The following is an 8,192-nucleotide window of genomic DNA, read 5'->3' as shown; positions in this document are numbered from 1 at the left end:
TTTCAGATACTGCTTTAAAAAACAAAACAAAAAAAACCAACTCATCTAGTTAGGGTTAAACAGCATAAAAACAAATTGTGCTTTTTTTTTTTTTTTCTTTCATAAATGTGTGTGTTTGTTTCCCCTGCTAACTTTGATAAATAGATTTTAGATGGAGCTGCTAAAGCAGCGGCTCTCAGGGTTTCGGGTGAAGATGCTTCCAGCCAGACATCAAACAGACTCCAGGAGGAGGTTTAAGAGGGCGACGCTTGAGGACAAAATAACAAGGAATCTAAAGGTGGTGATGTTAAGACACTCCAGGCATCCTGCTGATAATCTTTTACTTCTATACATTTGCAAGATGCATTTCGGCTCCTCTGTTTCACTGTTAATCCCGGGACCAAACTTTGGTCTCAAAACCAGAAATAAGAGCAAAAAACAGGAGAAAAAAAGATGAGTGAGTCTCTTGCACTCGCAATCAAATTGTCTCGCGAGTTGGAAAACAGCTCCTTTCTATTTACTTTACTTTTCAGCAAACATTAGAAACACACATTAGTCCAAGCAAATTCATGAGGTTTTGATATTTTACAGAGAATGCACAAATGTCACAAATGTTTTTAATGCAGCCTAAAATTAGCGTTCACAGCAAATCCATTTTTCCAACGAAACATCATTTCAGTTCAGAGCCGGTGTTTACGAAACAAAAATTATGATAATAAATACATAAATACAACATGATATGACATGTTTTTGACAATTCAAATGAAAATACTTTTAGCATTTACACTGGAATCGAACTGTATAGTTGATGAATATGATATAAAAAAAACATTCTGTAAGGTTTATAGAAAAATTGAAAAAGAAATAAATCAACATGCATTAGTTTTGATTTGTCAATATTTTCCCTGTGCTGATGCATTTTGCACACATTTGGTTTTTATATTTGTTATGTCACGTTTCAGCGGAGACACCTGTGGCTTATTCATGCACAATTTTCTTTTTTATTTTAAATTAGGAGAGTTGCTGCCTCTATATAGGCGCAACCTGTAGTCCGGAATTGACGGTAAATCCCAAAAGTTGTATTTTTGTCCCCACCTAACGACACCCTCTAACATTACAACCCCCTTCGACCTACTTTCTGAGGATCAACTCTCCCATTTGCATAACAAGCCACCGTAACCTCGACCCGCCCAAAACCCTGGCAGTTATTTTAGCAAACTCCCATTAGAAACGTCCTCAAGTGAAGAAAATCCAGTCCAATTGCAATGACACAAAGTTTTTGACAAACAGTTGCACTTGCACTTTGTGAGTTGCACGCCGAGCCGCACAATGTCTCACTTGCACTGCCGACGCCGTTCATATTTCTAATAATATTTACACTACCTATTTATTGTCAATACAAATCCATCTGCAGTGTAGACAGCAACGCAAGAATTTTCTTGTACAGCGAAACACGTTGCCACGCTGTGCATGTGACAAGAAACACTCGTCTTCAGTCTTGAAACCACCTGGCTTATGATACCCGATAGTGACCGGTGTAATATTCGTTAATTAGTAGTTAGTTAATATGAAATTAGAATAATCCAGGTAATGGCCAGACAGCTCTCCAAATTAAGGGTGAATTCTACACACGGTGATTTGCTCGGTTTCCAGATTGATCTAAATGATCTTTTTGACATAGATATGAATTTAATGAATGATTCCTGGTTTTGTGTTGTTGTTTTGTATGATCATGGAGCATTGCCGTTCAAAGAAATGATGATATTTAACAACAATGATGTGGGCATGTCGGTCTGGAGCTCCGGGTGTGGTGCACATATGTGCACTTGTATTTGTCGTTTCATGTGTGTGGCTTGGTGTGGAAACAATAGACAACAAATAATAGTGCAAAAATCTATTTTGATCCCTTGACAACTTCCTGACTGAATTGTATAAGGCTTAGCAACAATCCTGTGGTATGGATTGCAAATTAGAAATTAAGAAAGATTAAAAAAAAATCCATCTAATGCAGTCATTTTTCTCTGGTTTCCTGGAGGAAAGAAAGAAATGCTAAGTTCAAGCCAGTTGAATTTGTCCTGATCGTTGTCAAACACAACTGCAAGTAACGGCTCCATCCACAACTACACTTACAATCCACGAATTCAACATGACAAACAGTATCGCATTGATTTGCTTTGATTTCAAAAGCCTTTTATAAACCTGTGTGAGCATGTGGCCCTCAGGGCTATTTCATGGGTTGGTTTATGAGATTGAACTCAAAAAAGCATACGACCAAGAGAGGGTTAGGGTTAGTCGGTAGTGGCAAATGTATGTTAAACTGGTGCAAGACATGTATGCTCGCTATGAGACAGTGGTACGGTGTCCTGTAGGTGTAACAGAGAAGTTCAAGGTGGAGGTGGGACTCCACCAGGGATCAGCTCTGAGCCCCTTCTTGTTTTCAGTGGTGATGGACAGGCTGACAGATAAGGGTAGACAGGAATCCCCATGGACCATGATGTTTGCAGATGACATTGTGATCTGTAGCAAGAGCAGGACACAAGTTGAGGAAAATCTTGAGGGGTGGAAGTATGCTCTGGAAAGGAGAGGAATGAAGGTTAGTCACAGCAGGACAGAATATATGTGTGTGAATGAGAGGAACTCGGGTGGAACGGTGAGGCTACAGGGAGTGGAGATCAAGAAGCTGGAGGATTTTAGGTACTTGGGGTCAACAGTTCAGAGTACCGAAGAAGCAAAGAAACAGGCTCAAGCAGGTTGGACCTGGTGGAGAAAAGCGTCAGGGGCACCAAGAGATAGAAGACTATCAGCCCGAATGAAAGGAAAGGTGCAGGAGACAGTGGTGAGACCAGTGATGCTGTAGGCTCAACAAACAGTGACACTGATAAAAAGGCATGAGGCAGCGCTGGAGGTCGCAGAGACGAAGATGTCGAGGTTCTCTTTGGGAGTGACCAGGATGGATAGGGTCAGGAATGAGTCCATCAGAGGAACAGCATGTTTCGGAGAGAAGGTCAGAGAAGCCAGACTGAGATGGTTGGGTCATGGACAGAGGAGGGAGAGGGAATTAGACGGATGCTGGAATTGGAGGTCTAGAGGAAGACCAAAGAGAAGGTTGATGGACGTGGTGAGAGAAGATATGAAGGGAGTTGGTGTGAGAGAGGAGGTGGATTCACTGTGGAGACCCACGAAGGGAAAACCCAAAAGGGAAAAGAAAAGACGGAGAAGAAGTTAAGAGTATGTATCAGACTTGGTGTGGGAGTAGATTGTGATACTTGCTTTTATCAACTTAGTGTTTTGTTTGCAGTTAAAGTTGTGTCAAGAGTTCAGAATCAACACCGTGTTCCTCAACCTCTGCTCACATATAATTTCATTTCCAAAAAATAAGAGCTTGTCCAATGTCGGATGTAAAAAATCTGTCCCTTTCTCCTCTCCAGATATTTAATCAACAAATGGATTGTGATGTTTATTTCTTTTGACAGATGCATTTATTCCAAACCACTTTGTATCGCTGCAATCCTTCTTCACGCAGCAGATCCAGCTCTGGTTTCTATTGCTTCCAACTGTGTGTTTGATCACGAGACACAAGCACAATTAACGTCCGTCTCTCCGAGGTTCTGCGCCCGGTGTCTCCAAAGAGCAAAGACCGTCATTTGTCATTTCGGGGTGTTTTATTTTTTTTTTGCCTCCTCTACAGGATTAATCATTTTTATGATTCATTTTTTATGACGGAGTTACCACTGTCACCCTCTTAGTAGATGATCTTCTGAAAGGGAGCCACATGAGAAAGCCCCTAACTGGCCTCTTCTATTGCGATGGCATGTGGATCAAATCAGACTAATCCACTAATTGACTATTTACAGGGCTGGAGAAAAGCCCTGATAGACTTGATATTAAATCCCCCCCAGATATTGAAAGAGTGTTTTTGCAGTGGTCGTCTGAAGAACGGTGCCTTTCTTTTTTTACAAGATGCCTAAATTAAGCCGGCGGTGTGTTGAAACGGGCCGGCCAGACCCCGGTGGCTGTTAGCCGGGATTATGGGGCAACGGTAGAGAAGGGCAATGCAATGCAGGGGAGAGGAACGTCCAGAGCTCCGCTCAATGACTTCCAGATGGCCTGCAGGCCAAAGTTCTCCCACTGGAGTCGCAGACCAGGACTCACCGTTTCCCCGAGTGTGTCTCGGGTGGGGCTTCTTTCAACGTGAAGATAGTTGTGTTTCATTTTTCAGTTGTACCATTTCTTGTCTGCATATACGTTCGAGGTCACGCTGTGAAATCCGTGTTATTAGCCTTTCTGTACGTCATTATAACAAAAGTGTGCGTCGCTGAACGGCACCCGCTCCAATATTGCCGTTCCGCGATGATTTACGTAGAGAATTGCGTTCACAGAAATAAATCGCTTGGAAGATCCAGCTGTCATGTGGCTAATGTAGCAGCTACATTTTTCTATTTGCATAATTTATATACTTTACATTGCCACTAATCTTTTTGAAATACACCGTTATTATTTATGTCTTCATTTTTGTTGTCTAAGCTTCCTTTAGTACCAGACTTTCAGCACAATGAGAACCTTAAACAGTGGATTTTCTTGTGTTGACTATTAGAAATGCTGGGTTATGCCCCTGTCCAGTGTAAATAAGGAAATATATGTATTGCATTAATGTGTTGTCACTCTCAAGTGAAGAGCTGACGGACACGTTAGCCTTGCTCTGCCCAATCGACGTCTAATAACCGCTAACCAGCAAGGTTTATCCCGGTTTTAATCTGATCTTGGTATAACTAGTAGCTGACCGTGACGGACTCCCACGCATGTAAAATGCGGCAGCTTCTGAGGAGGCAGAAAGGGAGGTCCTGACATAAACCAGGAGCTCTCCATCAGTAGATATCATGATCTGATGAGAGCTACTTCTGACAGAAAGCAGTGCTGTCTCTCACTCTCGCTCAAACTCTTATTTTTTTTTCTCATTCTCTCTCTTGTTACACTGCTATTAACAAAATATGCTTTCCATAGAAGTTTGAGCTTGCTTTCAGCATGTGTAGAAATCTGTTTTTGCTGGATGGGGTCCATACTGGGATAAAATCCTTTTATGTGTTTTTTAAAAAAGTCCCATGCAGTAAAATACTTCAGCCCTGGAAAACACCTCTTTATTGTCAAAAACCCAACGATGATGTTGATTTGAAATGTCGCTTGGTTCAAGCTATCCAGAATGTTTTAGCATCACACCGGTACATTTAGACTTGGCTTATTGCTGCCATGTCAGGAGGGGAGTTTGTGAACTTGAATTTTGTTTATATCAACATGAATTTGAATGTTTGACAGGATGCATTTTTTTAATTACACTTCAAATAATTACTCAAGAACTGTGATCGTAAACGAGGTACATTTTTCATCTTGATAAAAATGTCGGTTTTCAAAAATATAATTGGACGTCTCTGTAAACAACATGACATATGGAACACAACAATGCCCCGACTAACTGTTCCAGTGTTTTGTGCGCTCACATAAAATGACACATGCAGTGGAGCCTTTTGTTGAGATGCCTTTTATTGTTGTTCCTCACGGCACGTCCGAGATGGCGTTCAAAAATGTGGAGACATGATAGCAGTTGAAAGAAGATCTGTGTTGCTTTGGAAATGATGGTTCATCATGCCGTTAAATCATGATAGCAGATCTTACTGGGAGTTGCAGAGTAGCTATGAAACTGAATACCAAACTGTTTGTTCAGTCACACTTGCTGTAATGTTTGACCAGGTTGTGCAGTCGCCAACAAGCATGAAGACTTAGACATAAGTCATTCTGGGAAGAAGCTCTAAGCATGTAGACATTGACGGAGCTTCTTCCCAGAATTTTAACACCTCACCGGCTTGTTTGTCCGTGTTTCTGTTCCATTGATTCCAGCTGTCGGCGTGCGAACTATTTTCATCTTGTTTCAATTAAGTAATAATGCTCAAGCAGGGAAATACAGAATATGATGTAACATAAAAACTTTTTTTATAATCTGTCAATCCACTGTATTAACTACCAAGGTTCATCCAGCCAAAGGTAAAGACTTGCCAAGTAAGTCTTTAATTCTCTGGGACGTTGTTATTGAACTTGATAAGAGACAGAACAAGTTTTAAGCACTATCTAAGAAAGATTTAAAAGGTTGTTTTAGGACAATATCGTCTCATTTTCAGAAATTCTTAGCGTTTTTTTCTCAATGCGTTAGAAAATCATTTCACTTGTTACAGAAAATTATACATATTTTTTGGCAAGAGGCTAGGCGGACATATTGGCAGGACATTGATAGTCGAAGTGATAGTAAATTTCTCCGAAATCCCAGAGTCCACATCAAACTTTCCCTTCAAGCATTTTTAAGATATAACAGTCGCAAACAGTCCTCGCTAACTTGGCCTTTTGCCTCTGTTGAACGCATCCCATTCTTCCAATGAAGATTTGCACCAAATGTTAAGTAAAAAAAAACAAATCTTCAAAACAGAGGTGTAAAAACCATAATGTAAAGGTTGAACTGAGTCTATTGTATGATTAAGAAACAGAGAAAAACAAAGAAATAGAATTAACACCCAATGAACAATCCTTTGGATCAAGATGTGATGGATATCAAGCTGGTTTCGTGCAAGAAAATCCCGAAGATTGCTCAGTCCAGTCATTAATGATGGATGCAAATTGTGATGAATTATAAAATAAGTACATCATTCCTGAGTACACAAGACGGTGAATGTCACACTGTCAGTACTTAAGTACAATAGACGGTGGTGGCCTTTAAGTTAATACAGAAAGAGAAGAAACAGTTGGAGCCTATAAAATGTTTATTAACAAGCTGTGTAAAAATGTCAGACTATGAAATACTTAATTCATGAATACAATGAAATAATTGTCGGTGCACATTTTTTATTGACCACCTTCCGATCCAATGCAAATTCTGGGCTTTGTTTGTGTCTCTTAGAAGTCACTAGACAAGCCTTTCCAACACTTTACTTCGGTTCTGTTGAAAAATGATTTACTCAACTCATTCTTGATGGCAAACAACAGTTCAGTTCAGTTCTACTGGACAGAATTGTCTGAATAATCTGTAGCCCATTCTATTCTCAAGCGTATCAGCTCAATTCAATAGCGTGAAAGAGAGAAAACACTGGTGCAGTTAGACTATTTGTTAGTGGGGTTAAATGTTGTACACGTAGTGAATTTAAAAATGACTTTAGTTGATTTGCTTAAATCCCAGTCACTCTTTACAATACATTCAGTAGGAGAATTACAGGTTCTTTCTGTCGCCTGGAGGGCTACGGTGCAAAATGTGTGTTTTATTTCAAATAACACAGGTTTATCTATATTTTGATTTTGTGGCCTGTCACATCTTATCGATAAACTTTGACCAATCATAACAAATTTAAAGTTTTAAATTCATGTTGCCTCTGTTGCGTCAGCCCATCTGCTTACTTACAGTAAGTATGTTTTTAATAGATAATGCTGTAGTATCCTACATTTCAATACTTTCTGGCAACACCCACGCAAAAAGCAAGTCAAAATGAACTTCTTCATATGGTTTGCAAGGATTCCAATTATACAGCCAAGGCAGAACTACAAAAAGAGCAGAGAGACATCCCAATCCATAGAAGCGGAGCTTATGGAAAACCGTAGCAATAAGGATTACAAAACCAAAAACACAGATATTTTGAGAGAAGGTTCATGAATCAAGCTTTTCATCAAGCAACAAAATTCATCCTGACTGCTCGTCATTTATTTGTAGCCCGTAACTCCCTCTGCTTCCTGAAGAGCTTCAGATTGCAACAACTGCTTTTGATTCGTATTGATTTTCTTTCATTTCACATTTGTCACCATGAACATACTTTGATGCTCCAGCGTACTGAAAATAGTCCTGAACAAATGCTCCATCTCCTGTGTTTGGTGAGACAAGTCAGTGTTAAAGAGATGCTTGCACCTTCTCACCAAGTACATGTATGCCAGTCACACATGTCATGTATGGAATATTTATTTCACCTGCAAAGCATTGTTAGTTAGTGTTTTGTGTCAAAGCTCTGGCCACATCTCCTTCCACGCTTGTTTACATCAAGGTAATGTAGGCTGATGAACAATTATCTGCAGCTCCCCTGGAGCAGCCAGATGGATGCAATGAAAGTACATGAGTGCCGGCAGGTGAGGTACATATGGGTCTCTGTGGACTTTAAGCATATTGCCGTACTGCTGGAATGATTGAAAGATTA

The sequence above is a fragment of the Fistularia commersonii genome, chromosome 3 (genome assembly GCF_037954325.1).
Source record: "Fistularia commersonii isolate RoL2024-O1a breed Wild chromosome 3, RoL_Fcom_v1.0, whole genome shotgun sequence".
Taxonomy (NCBI): domain Eukaryota; kingdom Metazoa; phylum Chordata; class Actinopteri; order Syngnathiformes; family Fistulariidae; genus Fistularia; species Fistularia commersonii.
Note: the sequence above shows the minus strand (reverse complement) of the source record.